At 42.8% G+C, this 16,586-nt stretch overlaps 2 protein-coding genes across 3 annotated transcripts in view; one reads left to right on the top strand and one right to left on the bottom strand.

The window, feature by feature from the left end:
- Positions 1-9,547, bottom strand: part of LOC112816282 (immunity-related GTPase family M protein 1-like) — a 28,741-nt gene extending 19,194 nt beyond the window's left edge. The window contains exon 1 of one of the 2 annotated variants that reach the window (XM_025862713.2): positions 9,330-9,547. The gene's annotated coding sequence lies outside the window, so the exon portion shown is untranslated. Of the gene's footprint in view, positions 1-9,222 lie in introns of both variants that reach the window. The other variant, XM_025862714.2, reaches the window with a different exon arrangement.
- Positions 9,548-13,989: 4,442 nt separating this feature from the next.
- LOC112816281 (interferon-gamma-inducible GTPase 10-like) overlaps positions 13,990-16,586 on the top strand; it is a 207,023-nt gene continuing 204,426 nt past the window's right edge. Inside the window, 1 exon segment of the mRNA XM_073887565.1 lies at positions 13,990-14,180. The gene's annotated coding sequence lies outside the window, so the exon portion shown is untranslated.

The following is a 16,586-nucleotide window of genomic DNA, read 5'->3' as shown; positions in this document are numbered from 1 at the left end:
CAAAGACACCCCCAGATTGAAAGTGAGGGGGTGGAAAACCATTTACCATGCTAATGGACACCAAAAGAAAGCTGGGGTGGCAATCCTTATATCAGACAAACTAGATTTTAAAACAAAGACTGTAATAAGAGATGAGGAAGGACACTATATCCTACTTAAAGGGTCTATCCAACAAGAAGATCTAACAATTGTAAATATCTATGCCCCGAACATGGGAGCAGCCAATTATATAAGGCAATTAATAACAAAAGCAAAGAAACACATCGACAACAATACAATAATAGTGGGGGACTTTAACACCCCCCTGACTGAAATGGACAGATCATCTAAGCAAAAGATCAACAAGGAAATAAAGACTTTAAATGACACACTGGACCAAATGGACTTCACAGACATATTCAGAACATTCCATCCCAAAGCAACGGAATACACATTCTTCTCTAGTGCCCATGGAACATTCTCCAGAATTGATCACATCCTAGGTCACAAATCAGGTCTCAACCGGTACCAAAAGATTGGGATCATTCCCTGCATATTTTCAGACCACAATGCTTTGAAACTAGAACTCAATCACAAGAGGAAAGTCGGAAAGAACTCAAATACATGGAGGCTAAAAAGCATCCTACTAAAGAATGAATGGGTCAACCAGGAAATTAAAGAAGAATTAAAAAAATTCATGGAAACCAATGAAAATGAAAACACAACTGTTCAAAATCTTTGGGATACAGCAAAGGCAGTCCTGAGAGGAAAGTATATAGCAATACAAGCCTTTCTCAAGAAACAAGAAAGGTCTCAAATACACAATCTAACCCTACACCTAAAGGAGCTGGAGAAAGAACAGCAAATAAGCCTAAACCCAGCAGGAGAAGAGAAATCATAAAGATCAGAGCAGAAATCCATGAACTAGAAACCAAAAGAACAGTAGAACAGATCAACGAAACTAGGAGCTGGTTCTTTGAAAGAATTAACAAGATTGAGAAACCCCTGGCCAGACTTATCAAAAAGAAAAGAGAAATGACCCAAATCAACAAAATCATGAATGAAAGAGGAGAGATCACAACCAACACCAAAGAAATACAAACAATTATAAGAACATATTATGAGCAACTCTATGCCAGCAAATTAGATAACCTGGAAGAAATGGGTGCATTCCTAGAGATGTATCCACTACCAAAACTGAACCAGGAAGAAATAGAAAACCTGAACAGACCTATAACCACTAAAGAAATTGAAGCAGTCATCAAAAATCTCCCAAGAAACAAAAGCCCAGGGCCAGATGGCTTCCCAGGGGAATTCTATCAGACATTTAAAGAAGAATTAATACCTATTCTCCTGGAACTGTTCCAAAAAATAGAAATGGAAGGAAAACTTCCAAATTCCTTTTATGAGGCCACCATTACCTTGATCCCCAAACCAGACAAAGACCCCATCAAAAAGGAGAATTAGAGACCAATATCCTTGATGAACATGGATGCAAAATTTCTCACCAAAATACTAGCCAATAGGATCCAACAGTACATTAAAAGGATTATTCACCACGACCAAGTGGGATTTATCCCTGGGCTGCAAGGCTGGTTCAACAACCGCAAATCAATCAACGTGATACAATACATTAACAAAAGAAAGAACAAGAATCATATGATCCTCTCAATAGATGCAGAAAAAGCATTTGACAAAGTACAGCATCCTTTCTTGATCAAAACTCTTCAGAGTTTAGGGATAGAGGGGACATACCTCGATATCATAAAAGCCATCTACGAAAAACCTACAGCGAATATCATTCTCAATGGGGAAAAGCTGAGAGCTTTTCCCCTAAGGTCAGGAACGCGGCAGGGATGTCCACTCTCACCACTGCTATTCAACATAGTATTAGAAGTCCTAGCCACAGCAATCAGACAACAAAAAGAAATCAAAGGCATCCAAATCGGCAAAGAGGAAGTCAAACTCTCTCTCTTTGCAGATGATATGATACTGTATGTGGAAAACCCCAAAGACTCCACCCCAAAACTGCTAGAACTCATACAGGAATTCAGTAAAGTAGCAGGATATAAAATCAATGCACAGAAATCAGTGGCATTCCTATACACCAACAACAAGACAGAAGAGAGACAAATCAAGGAGTCGATCCCATTTACAATTGCACCCAAAACCATAAGATACCTAGGAATAAATTTAACCAAAGAGGCAAAGGATCTGTACTCAGAAAACTATAAAATACTCATGAAAGAAATTGAAGAAGACACAAAGAAATGGAAAAACGTTCCATGCTCATGGATTGGGAGAATCAACATTGTGAAGATGTCAATGCTACCTAGAACTATCTACACATTCAATGTAATCCCCATCAAAATACCATCCACTTTTTTCAAAGAAATGGAACACATAATCCTAAAATTTGTATGGAACCAGAAGAGACCCTGAATAGCCAGAGGAATGTTGAAAAAGAAAAGCAAAGCTGGTGGCATCACAATTCTGGACTTCAAGCTCTATTACAAAGCTGTCATCATCAAGACAGTATGGTACTGGCACAAAAACAGACACATAGATCAATGGAACAGAATCGAGAGCCCAGAAATGGACCCTCAACTCTATGGTCAACTCATCTTTGACAAAGCAGGAAAGAATGTCCAATGGAAAAAAGACAGTCTCTTCAAGAAATGGTGTTGGGAAAATTGGACAGCCACATGCAGAAGAATGAAACTGGACCATTTCCTTACACCACACAGAAAAATAGACTCCAAATGGTTGAAAGACCTAAACGTGAGACAGGAGTCCATCCAAATCCTAAAGGAGAACACAGGCAGCAACCTCTTTGACCTCAGCCGCAGCAACTTCTTCCTAGAAACATCACCAAAGGCACAGGAAGCCAGGGCAAAAATGAACTATTGGGATTTCATCAAGATAAAAAGCTTTTGCACAGCAAAAGAAACAGTCCACAAAACCAAAAGACAACCGACAGAATGGGAGAAAATATTTGCAAATGACATATCAGATAAAGGGCTAATACCCAAAATCTATAAAGAACTTATTAAACTCAACACCCAAAGAACAAATAATCCAATCTAGAAATAGGCAGAACACATGAACAGACATTTTTCCAAAGAAGACATTCAAATGGCCAACAGGCACATGAAAAAGTGCTCAACATCGCTCGGCATCAGGGAAATCCAAATCAAAACCTCAATGAGATACCACCTCACACCCGTCAGAATGGCTAAAATTAACAAGTCAGGGAACGACAGATGTTGGCGGGGATGTGGAAAAAGGGGAACCCTCCTACACTGTTGGTGGGAATGCAAGCTGGTGCAACCCCTCTGGAAAACAGTATGGAGGTTCCTCAAACAGTTGAAATTAGAGCTACCGTTCGATCCAGCAATTGCACTACTGGGTATTTACCCCAAAGATACAAATGTAGGGACCTGAAGGGGTACGTGCACCCCAATGTTTATAGCAGCAATGTCCACAATAGCCAAACTGTGGAAAGAGCCAAGATGTCCATCGACAGATGAATGGATAAAGAAGAAGTGGTATATATACACAATGGAATATTATGCAGCCATCAAAAGGAATGAGATCTTGCCATTTGCAACGACGTGGATGGAACTGGAGGGTGTTATGCTGAGCGAAATAAGTCAATCAGAGAAAGGCATGTATCATATGACCTCACTGATATGAGGAATTCTTAATCTCAGGAACAAACTGAGGGTTGCTGGAGTGGTAGGGGGTGGGAGGGATGGGGTGGCTGGGTGATAGACATTGGGGAGGGTATGTGCTACGGTGAGCGCTGTGAATTGTGTAAGACTGTTGAATCACAGATCTGTACTTCTGAAACAAATAACGCAACATATTTTAAGAAAAAAGAAAAAGAAGAAGATACAGGAGAGGAAGAATGAAGGGGAGTAAGTCAGAGGGGGAGACGAACCAGGAGAGATGATGGACTCTGAAAAACAAACTGAGGTTTCTAGAGGGGAGGAGGGTAGGGGGATGGGTTAGCCTGGTGATGGGTATTAAAGAGGGCACATTCTGCATGGAGCACTGGGTGTTATGAACAAACAATGAATCATGGAACACTACACCAAAACAAATGATGTAATCTATGGTGATTAACATAACAATAAAAAATTTAAAAAAAAAGAAACAAAACAAACAAGCAAAGGGAAGCAAAAAGAGAGAGACAAAGCAAGAAGCAGATTCTTAAATATAAAGAACAAACTGATCGTTAGCACGGGGGAGGTGGGTAGGGGGATGGGTTAAATAGAGAATGGGTATTGAGAAGTGCAGTTGTGATGAACACTGACTGATACATGGAAGTATTGAATCATTACATTGTAACCTGAAACTATATTACACGGTATGCTAACTAACTTGAATTTAAATAAAAACTTAAAAAAACCCTACCGTCTTTATGTGTATAAATGCAAATTTTTAAAACAATTTAAGACTGCCTCTTTGCTCTAGAGTTTCCCTGTGAGCCCCATGAGGGCTTCTACTCCATGAAGGCTTCCCTTCCAGACCCATCAATGGGGTCTCCTGATGCTGCTGGAGGCCAGTCCTCATACCCAACTGTTCAGGATTCTGAATCAGAAGGCCCACAGCCCATCTGTAGGAGAAATTTCTCACTGGCTTGCAGGTCCTGTGGTGCAGCTTCTTGCTCTCCTCCGCCACCAAACCCACTCCACTTGCCTCTCCACTGATGGGTCCTGATTACATCGCTGCCGCTCAGACTTCTCCAGGTGTTTTCATCCAGCATAAGTCCTGGACTCACCCTCCCCATGCAAAAACTGGTGAGAGCCCCACCCTGGGTTTGCAGACAAGCTCGGGCAATGTGAACATTTTCACAATGACAACTGAACCCCAGTGTTCTGTCTTATGCAGCCTGGAAGCCATGCTACCGACCCAATAGGACTCTAGTGAGGTTTTCATGGTATGACCCAGGCGAAGCTCTGGGCAGGCCTCCTGGTAACCTCTGGTGAATCCTCTTTGGTCTTATTAGGATCTCTGAGGAAGACTTTCCTCTGACTCTTCTTACTCCCTCCAATTCTTATCACAGTGTAGGAAGGCCCCATTTCTGTGAGTCTGTCTGAGCTGGGTCTTTGCTTGGCATTTCTTGATTAATCTTCCCCAAGCTCTATTAGATAAGAGATATTATTATTCCTGTAACAGATGAAGATGTTTCACAGATGTGATCTGTGAGCATGTCACAGATAAGAAATAAGCTTGACAGTCTGGAAAACAGTATGGAGGTTCCTCAAAAAATTAAAAATAGAACTATACTATGACCCAGCAATTGCACTACTAGGTGTTTACCCAAAGGATACAAACAGTGATTTGAAGGGGCACATGAACCCCAGTGTTTATAGTAGCAATGTCCACGATAGCTAAAATATGGAAAGAACACAGATGTCCATTGACAGATGAATGGATAAAGAAGATGTGATATATATATATATATATATATATATATATATATATATATATATATAATGAATACTACTCAGTCATCAAAAAAATGAAATCTTAGCCATGACATGGATGGAACTAGAGGGTATTATGCTAAGCAAAGTAAGTCAATCAGAGAAAGACAATTATAGGATTTCACTCAAATGTGGAATTTAAGAAACGGAACAGAGGAGCATAAAGGGAGGGAGAGAAAAATAAAACAAGACAAAATTAGAGAGGGAGACAAACCATGAGACTCTTAACCATAGGAAACAAACTGAGGGCTCACTGAACTCTACCTTTAAAACTAATAATACACTATATGTTAATTAATTGAATTTAAATAAAATAAAATAAAAAAGACGGGAGGCAAATCATAAGATACTCTTAACTATAAGGAACAAACTGAGGGTTGCTGGAGGGAGGTGATTGGGGGGATGGGCTAAATGTGTGATGGGCAATAAGGAGGGCACTTGTTTGGATGAGCACTGGGTGTTATATGGAACTGATGAATCACTAAATTCTACCCCTGTAACTAATAATACACTATATATTAACTAAATTGAATTTAAATAAATAATAAGAAGAAACAAGCTTGAAATTACAAAGCAATGTTGGAGGATCCAAGATTTACTCCAATAATGTGATTTTCTGTTTCTACCTGGGTAGGAGGGGAGGATGATCCTAGTTAATGTTGAATCTCCAGCTCCAGGGGCTGAGGGATGGCTGGATGCTGAGATGCTGCTCTTGGGGATGTGGGTCCACTTATTGCTATCAATTGCCACTTACCTCTCCCTGGATGTATCCTTCTTAATTTGGGGAGAGAATGGAAATCACAGTCCACTCTCAGCTCCCATCCTCAAAACACATTAAGGAAAACTCACTGCTTTGCAAGTATGAGGAAAAATCCTACAATGTTTCCCTACCTCTTAGAAACCGTTGCAGGGAACTTGACCCCCCTTGGGAGATAGACGCATTATGAAATGATCAGGAGATGCAGGGAGTTCAGAGGGAGGGAAGCTCGTGGAATATGATGTAATCACCATCCCATCTGCTTGGGGACCAGAATCCCTTGAGGCCTGTGCCCACAAAGTCTTCAGGGTCTTCCACCAGGAGCCCCTGTGACAAATTCAAGGTACAATATGTCAGTAAGGATGGTGCCTCCTCCTGTAGGGAGTGGAGGTGCCCTGAGCTTGGTAAGGGGGTGAATGACATGGTGGGGCAGAACATGCTTGGATAAAGCTGGCTAAAAGCCAAAAAGATGGAGCCCTGGCCTGGATCAGGCTGGAGGGACACTTTGGAATGAGAATACCTAAGAGTAGCCCTCCCTGGCCCTTATACTCAAAGCCTTCTTTAAGACCTCTCTTGACCTTTCCCAACAATAGCCCAAGTTCTTGTTTGTGGGGGACATAGAGGTTCCTGGAGGCCTTACCTGCCATCATGACCCTAGGGAGACAATCTTCTGGATGAGTTCCAGGCTCACTGACTTGGTTGTGTGAAGGGGTTTCTTCGGCCCCTGAACATGCTATGTATTCTGCTTGCCTGTAAGTTTGCCCCTAGTGTAGGTTGGGGAAGGCCGGATGTCCTTATCAGTGGTCCTGTGGGACCCACGCTAGCCAGACCATAAGAACCGGGCTAGAGCCCATGAATCTTTTTCCTGGTTTGTCTAAATCCCATCACAACCTCCACATGAACCCATCTCACCTTGACTTCCCATGTGCTAGAGTAATTGAAAACAACACTGTCTCTTCAAAAGGTGAAAGTCCCAGAAAGTATTGTGTCATCCCATGTTAGATACTTGGTATCATAAAAACACACATACAGGTCTTGGCACTCTCAGTAAATAATTTCTTAGGCTCTGCCTAGTGCTCTTAGTGCCCAACAGGTATGGGACACATTTCTGTTAAATGAATGAAACACAATATATCATCGCATATCTTACACTTACTGGTTGACAGATAAATTAACTTTGCTTCCTAAATCTGAAATGCTGAAGCCAGCTCTCCCATAGCCTTTTGGAAAGCAAGTAGGGGCCGGGGCAGAGTATAAGCCTCCCACTTCAGGGTGGCTATGGGAGGTAAGCACAAACCTACAATCTTCCAGAACATTTCTGTGACTATGTCTGACCCAACCATGTACTTTGCACATGTCTCCTCACCAGAGCACCTGTGCTGGACCCTATTGGAGGGAATGACTGAGGCCCTACAGCACAAGCCACAGCTCCCTGTTTCCCACTACCTGCTCATCTGGTACCTGCCTTGTACCTGGTGCTAGACAACCCTGCATGTGGGATCCTCTCAGGGTCCTTTAAGATAGCACTATGCCCATGTGTCACTGCCAGGCCAGGCTGGGACAAGGGTAACTCCATGAGAGGTTGCAGGTCTTCCAGGAGTGGTCAGTGTGCAAGTGTTGGTGTGTGTGTGTGTGTGTGTGTGTGAGCCTCCAAGACATTGAAGCTCAGAGCACTAACCCAGAAGTTGAGGAGAGGCCATCAGAAATGAGCCTGGGATGGAAGTGGCCCTAGGCTCACTTTTTTGCAGGTCATACTCAAGTTATACCTCTGATCTTCCCTATCTGAACAGGGTTTGAGGGTCCCTGAATAAAGAAACATAGGCTTTTATGGAGGGAGCCCAGGGAGCAGATTCAACTAGAGAGGGCAGTTGTGCTTGCAGGGAGAAACAGACCCTGTGAGCAGATCTTTCAAAGTCTTCTAAAGGAGACCAGCAGTGAGAGATGCATGTCATAAAGGAACTAAGTACCCACTCAGCACACATGCATTCACATACATGTATATACCTGAAGAAAGATTTTACCAACAATTTCCCTACCCTCCATTTTGATCTACTGCATCTATTCCAATGGGTAAATTTTTTGAACTCTTGTTATAATGCACCAAATAGATTTCATGATCTAAGAAGCAGAATGAAAAACACTCATTAGTGGATTTCCCATGCAAGGTCCTATATAGTTCATGTCATGCCCAATTATCTTGAACCATGAAGCAGGGATCAGCCTTGGCCCAGAATAGAAATCTGAGGCATCAAGGACTTTTGTGAGTTTGAACCCAATGTGGATCAAGCCCCACATTCCCCCCCCATTTTATCATCACAGGGAAAGGGTGAGGAAAAAATATACATATTGTTTTATTCTAGGGAAGTATAATAAACATCTGCATCATCAATGGGCATAAAGCACAAAATGATCTGGTCTGGGAAGAGAGTATTTCAAGAGTCCACCTCACTGACATCATCTGTAAAGGTTGGAGTTGGTGTCCAGCAATAGGGGCAGTTTCTTCTATGTAGATACACATGTGCATTGTTATACATTGTCTAAGGTCTGTTAGACACCTTGTCCCTAAAACCCCACCCCTAGCCTGTAATCCACAGGAGGTCCAGCTAGTGCTCCAGATAGACTTTCCCAATTCCAGGTTACCCCAGAGATTGCCATTGTCCTATGTCCTACTTAAACTCTAAGAGAATAAGAATGGCAAATCCTGCTGTCCTTTTCCAAACATGGTCCCATCAGAAGACCCCCACTGCCATGAATATTGAGATGAAAGGTCCATTGCCTCCACACTGGAAGGTAGAATTGGTTCGATGCAAACAAAATATAGGGTTCTGAGTTTTGCCCCTGAAGAATGTCAGAGAGGGGCCCTGTTGTGAATACTCACTGAAATGGATAAGCCAATCCCAAAGCTCTCCTGCCCTGGTGTCAGGCACCTTTCATGTCTTCACTCCTACAGGGTTATTAGCCACATTGTGTTGTAGGAGCTCTCTCACTTACCTGCTCCAGGAAGCAAAGGGTGACTGTGATCAGGCAGATGTCAGTGGTCCTCCTGGCAAGTTAACCCTCCCACGGAACGGGTCCAGCCCTCAGGCAGAGACAATTACCTCTGAGGTTCTCCAAAACTGGTTCCATGCCCGGATTGCTCCAGAAGGAAAGAAGGGAGTTGTGCTGGGTGGGGGTTGTCCTAGGAAGAATCTAGACGGAAGGAGGGAAGAGGAGCTAGGAAGGAGAAGGCAATCTTGCAGGGTTTTCTGCTCCAGTCCTTTCCTGCTCAGAGCTGTGTGATTTCTGAATAAAGCTGGTGGCAGGGCCCCAGCCCCAGCAGGAAGGAATTTAGGGAGAGCTGCTATCACTTTCTATTCCTGGAAATGACTCCAGTTCTCAAAATAGGCCTAAATCAGTTTCACTTTCATCATTCTGGAGGGTGGGGGCACTGCAGCATTGCCTGTGGCTTATGCAGGGTTATTTGAGCACCTTCAGCCCAAGGCCCAGGGGAGTGTGGGAGTGCTCTGAGAACAGCTGCTGCATACCTGAGAATCTTACTCAGATGCCAGCATCCAGACCAGTGAGAAGTCCATATTCAGCCCCCTTGAGGCTGGCCCCTCAGATGGGTGCAGACACTGCCTACAAAGTTACTCCTTGGGGTTGTCCAGCATGCCCAGATCAGGGGCTAACTCGCTTCTGCCCACAGATATCAGTCTGCAGAAGTTACATCCATGGTGGAGTTCTCTTCCTGGCCCCAGCTGTGCCCTTCCCTGGTGTCAATATACCTGCCCCAACCAAGTGAGGGTCTGAGCTCAACACAGCTCTCTACTGACTTGGTGACTGCTTAAACTCTCAGGGAGTGTCACGTCCTCATCCTCATATGGGAACAGCAGTGAAAGTTCCCCAGGGTGTTTGTGTTCAGAAGAGAGGCCCCAGGGAGGGGGCTATGTGGCTTCAACAGGGTGAGAGAGAAGGTCTGTTGTACAAAGTTTTTGCCAAGATTGCAAATGTCTATAACAAGTTATGAAAACCTTCTCTGGCTAAGAGATTGTGAATTTGTCATTGCCATCCTTGATTCTTCCCCTGGGTCATGAAAGGACAGCTGACAGGTTGTGGAGAGGGAAGGCAAGGATCATTTTAGTGAGCCTGTTACAAGGGACATGGCCAATAATGAGGGCTGCGCATGGTCTAGGATAATCTGAGAAGAAAAGGAGGTGGAGCTGCCCTTCTGTTCCTGACAACACGGACAAGGTAGAAGCCTGGCAGGTCTGAACTATACTTGCCCCAAGATCCCAATGGGGACATCAGCATGGGTCTTCATTGGACACCATTGGACCCTTCTTCCTGAGGGACATTCACCACACCAGGCCATCAGCTGGTTTGCAAATGTCCTACCTGAGTGAGTCCTTTCCTACACTTGTGTTCCCCTATGCCATGCTCCTCCATGTAATGGGGGCAGTGGGAGGAAGAAAGAAGAGAGAAGCTGACTCTTTTCCTGTCCCGGCTGCAGGTCTCTCACTGAGGTGGAGGAGGGTCTGAACCAGGCTGGGGAGATTTCTATTCTACAAGTCTGGAGATTGTATATTACACTGACTGGACAGCTACTTTTATCTGAGTGGGACCAGGAGAAGAGGGATTTCTAAGCCACTCATTCTTCTCCTTTTTTTAAAGATTTTATTTATTTATTTGACACACAGGGAGAGATAGTGGGAAAGAGAGAGAAAGCACAAGCAGGGGGAGCGGCAGGCAGGCAGAGGGAGAGGGAGAAGCAGGCTCTCTGCTGAGCAGGGAGCCTGACGCGGAGCTCAAACCCAGGACCCTGGGATCATGACCTGAGCCGAAGGCAGCCGCTTAACTGACTGAGCCAGCCAGGTGCTCCTAAGCCATTCATTCCTAAGAAGAATTGATATCCCTTTCCTCTGAACAGAGAGAATGCAACAACATCCTTATAAATCATACTTCCTCATTTCCTAATGGTGACTTAGGAGCAGCAAGTCTGACTCTGGACCTTGAGGTGTGCATACCCGGGCTTCAGTGCCAGACCCATGCCTGCATAGGACACTGCAGGCCTCAGCCAACCAAACAGAGCACCAGCTCCAGAGTGATTCTCACACACTCCTGGGGAACAGATTAGTCCTGGTGAGCCCCTGATGGGAGCTTTCTCTCACCCACTACAAAAGGCCCCATCACTACCAGGGTACCTGAGTCTCAGAGGTATTTCTTACCTTACTACTGACAGCTGTAATTGGCTGTCTTCATGTGGTCATCTGCATCCACAGCCAGTTGTCAAGTTCACATGTGAGCTTGTATCTTTGCCTTACATTTGGTTCTACAAGAATTTCAGTCTCTCTTGTCCCTTATTTCCTCTCTGAATGATTTCTCAGTCTTTCTCCCATTATAGCAGTGATTGTCTCTGTATGTCAGGCAGAGAATATTTCTCTGATGTCCTCAAAATATGGCAGGAGGGAGAGACTCAGGACCAACTACACACAGAAGAATAGACACAGCAACAATCTGAAAAGAACTGAGATATTTCTCTATTTTAAATCTTTTACTTACTCATGTAATACAGTGATCACCTACACACCGAAAAATCACCCCCAAGAAATAGAACATCTCTAACAACTTATACCTCCCTCTGTGTTCCTATTCACTCTAGCACTGTCTACAGCCCCTGGGTGACAATGTCATGCAGTATGTGTTTATGATTTTTTTATTTGTGGTGTTATCACTTACATATGTATGCCTAAACAGTACATTGCTTAGTTTTCTTGAAGCTTTATTTAAGGAGTATTCTATGTGTTCTTAATATTTAATCTCAACACTATACTAAAAGATTAAGTCCTCTCTATATAACTATGGTTCATGCCTTTCAATGCTGTGTGTTATTTATCCTTTCTCTGTCAGTGCCTATCCTCTCCGTTTTCACAGTTATGAAGACTGCTGCTCAGAGAACACGTCCACATGGCCTCTGCACATTTTTGCAGAGTGACTCTTTGGTATAGGGTGAGGAGTGGAAATGTTGAGTCCTCAGGTGCATGAATGTGCCATTTTATGATTCAGCCATATTGTTTCTTCAAAGTGATTGTATTGATTTACATTCCCAGCAGCCACAGTTCAGAGATTCTATCAATCTACAATCTCACCAGTACCTGATTTTTTCCGACTTTTAAAATTTTGCAATTGAACTAATTAACAGTGTCATCTTGTAGTGCACAGAGGTGCATTTTTCTCATTACTACTTAATCTGCAGTATTTTCTCTATTTTTTTTGTCCAAATATATTTCTTTTTTTAAGAAAGTTCTATTCATGTCTTTTGCCCATTTCCATGCTGAATTTTTTTCCCTTTTCCCTAGTGATTTCTGGAATCTTTAAAATCCTTCCTTCCATCAATCCTTGGTTGGCTACATTTGTGCAAATATTTTCTCCAGCTTCGTGGATATTTTTTTTAAGATTTTATTTATTTATTTGAGAGAGAGAGAATGAGAGAGAGAGAGAGCACATGAGAGGGGGAAGGGTCAGAGGGAGAAGCAGACTCCCCGCCGAGCAGGGAGCCCAATGCGGGGCTCGATCCATGGACTCCAGGATCATGACCTGAGCCGAAGGCAGTTGCTTAACCAACTGAGCTACCCAGGTGCCCGCTTTGTGGATATTTTTAGACTTTCTTTTTGCATTTGATTCCATAAAGAGAAACTTCTCATTTTTATAGAGTCAAAGGTATCACATTGGTCAGTCTGTTTTATACAGCTGTCATCTTGGTATATTTACACAGGTATCATCTCCTTTAATAAATCTTTCCCTAAGAACAGCTATGTTCTCTTCTTCAGTTCCCACTTGAAATTTACATCTTAAGTCCATTGGAAGTTGATTATCATAAGTGATGGAAGTAGAGATTCAGTAACTTCTGTCCCTATGGAGAACCGTTTAGTCAGCTCCATTTACCACACAGTGCCTTCTATACCCACTGACATCCCATGTACTTCTCACAAGCAACAGAATTCCACACATGTCTGAATCCTATACAGGGCTGTACTTTTCTGTGGGCCAGTTGGTCTACACCTGTGCCAGCATTCAACTGTCTTAGATACTATAGCAGTGAAACAAATCTTAAAGATCCTCTTGCAGATCCTTATAGATATAGATCCTCCTATGTTCTTCTTCTAAAGAAATTTTGGTATTTTCCTCTTGATCCTCCATATAAATCTTAGAATCTAGGCACCTTCCTCCCTCTTTGTGTCCCCTTCCCTGGTATTTTACCAAATTTCCCACAGAGTCCCTCCTGGTAGTTTAAGTTGTTCATGAGTTGTTCCCATAAACTGCCAGGGAAATCTATGCCCAATGGTGATGATGTGGCAGCCAGCAGCAGGGCCCCTAAAAATGAAAGAAACAGAAAGACAGAGAAAAGTCCTTCTTCCTGATGGGAAATACTTCCCATTCACTGAAAGCTTTGGAAACTTGCCCACAGCCTTCCTCCTTGTCCCCAGGGCTTGCATGGGCGTCTTGGCTAGATGACTACACAGGGGTCATCTGAGACCTGTCTTTCATGGTCCCTGGTATTCTTCTGCCCTCCCCCCACTCCCTGAGCCACTGAATTCATAAGATCTTCATATTTCTTTTCCTGGAACTGCTTGTTTTGTGGAGAAACAACAGTTTCACTTTCATGTCCTGTAAATCTGGGCCTGCAACTGTCAGCCACGGTTTCCTGAGGGGGGGCAGTGCTCATGTCAGAGGCTGTCATCCTTCCTGTTGTTTTCACACTTTCCTAGGCAGGACAGAGGCTCTCCAGCCCCTTCCTCCATTCAGTGACCTCAGGAGCACTCAGTGCCTGCATTTCTCAGGGAGGACATGTCTGTGGAGTATTCCTATGTCAGGGGCTCCAGGTATACTTCACTAGACTCAGCATTTTCTGTTGTGTTAGTGGAAATATTTGTGATCTCTGACATCAGAAACCTCTTTTCTTCTTGGAGCTGGTGAGTGAACAAATTATGTATGTGCAGTGATGGGATACTGGCTTTGAACTTGGAGGACTGAGCAGTAAGGTCGGCAAGTAGAGAGCAAAGATTTCATCGAGCTGCTTATGCCATCCTCTTTGGAGAAGAGAGAACCATTGTCTGAAGATACCTTTTTAAAAATGTGAATGTTGTTGATGCAAAAGTTGGGTATTCATCCTTTTTGATGGCTGAGTAGTATTCCATTGTATATATGGACCACATCTTCTTTATCCATTCATCTGCTGAAGGGCATCTCGCCTCTTTCCACAATTTGGCTATTGTGGACATTGCTGCTATGAACATTGGGGTGCATATGGCCCTTCTTTTCACTACATCTGTGTCTTTGGGGTAAATACCCAGGAGTGCAATTGCTGGGTCACAGGGTAGCTCTATTTTTAATTTTTTGAGGCACCTCCACACTGTTTTCCAAAGTGGCTGTACCAACTTGCATTCCCACCAACAGTGTAAGAGGGTTCCCCTTTCTCCACAACCTCTCCAACATTTGTTGTTTCTTGCCCTGTCCATTTTTGCCATTCTAACTGGTATAAGGTGGTATCTCAATGTGGTTTTCATTTGAATTTCCCTGATGGTTAATGATGATGAACATTTTTTCATGTGTCTGTTAGCCATTTGTATATCTTCTTTTGAAAAGTGTGTGTTCATGTCTTATGCCCATTTTTTGACTTGGTTATTTGTTTTTTGGGTGTTGAGTTTGAGAAGTTCTTTATAGACCTTGGTTATCAGCCCTCTGTCTGTAGTGTCATTTGCAAATATCTCCTCCCATTCTGTGGGTTGCCTGTTTGTTTTGTTGACTGTTTCCTTTGCTGTGCAGCTGTGCAGCTTCTGCACAGAAGCTTTTTATCTTGGTGAAGTCCCAAAAGTTCATTTTTGCTTTTGTTTCACTAGCTTTTCGAGACGTATCTTGAAAAAAGTTGCTGTGGCCGATGTCAAAGAGGTCACTGCCTATGTTGTCATTTTGGGTTTTGGATTCCTGTCTCACACTGAGGTCTTTCATCCATTTTGAGTTTATCTTTGTGTATAGTGTTAGAGAATGGTCGAGTTTCATTCTTCTGCAGGTGGCTGTCCAATATTCCCAGCACCATTTATTGAAGAGACTGTCTTTTTTCCATTACATATTTTTTCCTGCTTTGTTGAAGTTTACTTGACCATAGAGTTTAGGGTCCATATCTGGGCTCTCTATTCTGTTCCATTGGTCTATATGTCTGTTTTTGTGCCAGTGTCATGCTGTCTTGGTGATCACGGCTTTGTAATATAACTTCAAATCAGGCAACGTGATGCTCCCAGCTTTTTTTTTCTTTTTCAACATTTCCTTGGTGATTCTGGGTCTTTTCTGATTTCATATGAATTTTAGGATTGTTTGTTCCAGCACTTTGAAAAATGTCATTGGAATTTTGATCGGGATGGCTTTGAAGGTATAGATTCCTCTGGGAAGCATAGACATTTTAACAATGTTTATTCTTCCGATCCATGAGCATGGAATGTTTTTCCATCCTTTTGTGTCTTCCTCAATTTCTTTCATAAGTGGTTCTGTAGTTCCTAGAGTATAGATCCTTTACCTATTTTGTTAAGGTTATTCTGAAGCATCTTATGGTTTTTGGTGTTATTGTAAATGGAATCGATTCTCTAATTTCTCTTTCTACAGTTGCATTTTTACTATATAAGAAAGCAATTGATTTCTGTGCATTGATTTTGTATCCTGCTATGTTACCGAATTGCTGTACGAGTTCTAGTAATTTGGGGGTGGAGTCTTTTGGGTTTTTCACATAAAGTATCATGTCATCTGCGAAAAGAGACAGTTTGACTTCTTTGCCAATTTGAATACATTTTATTTCTTTTTGTTGTCTGATTGCTGTTGCTAGGACTGCGAGTACTATGTTGAACAATAGTGGCGAGAGTGGGCATCCTTGTCGTGTTCCTGATCTTAAGGGAAAGGCTCTCAGCTTTTCCCCATTGAGGATGATATTCACTGTGAGTTTTTCACAGATGGATTTTATGAACTTGAGAAATGTTCCCTCTATCCCTATACTCTGAAGAGTTTTAATCAGGAAAGGATGCTGTATTTTGTCAAATGCTTTTTCTGCATCAATTGAGAGGACCATATGGTTCTTCTCCTTCCTCTTATTAATGTGTTCTATCACATTGATTGTTTTGCAAATGTTGAACCACCCTTGCATCCGGGGGAAAATCCCACTAGGTCGTGGTGGATGATCCTTTTAATGTATTGTTGGATCCTATTAGCTAGGATTTTGTTGAGGATTTTGGAATCCATATTCATCAGGGATATCGGTCTGAAATTCTCCTTTTTGATGGGGTCTTTGCCTGGTTTGGGGATTAAGGTAATGCTGGCCTCATAGAATGAGTCTG

This window comes from Callorhinus ursinus, unplaced genomic scaffold (genome assembly GCF_003265705.2).
Source record: "Callorhinus ursinus isolate GAN/ISIS: 27379988/994484 unplaced genomic scaffold, GSC_fseal_2.0 scaffold81, whole genome shotgun sequence".
Lineage (NCBI taxonomy): Eukaryota > Metazoa > Chordata > Mammalia > Carnivora > Otariidae > Callorhinus > Callorhinus ursinus.
The sequence above is the reverse complement of the archived record's forward strand: the minus strand, read 5'-3'. Positions and strand labels throughout refer to the sequence as shown.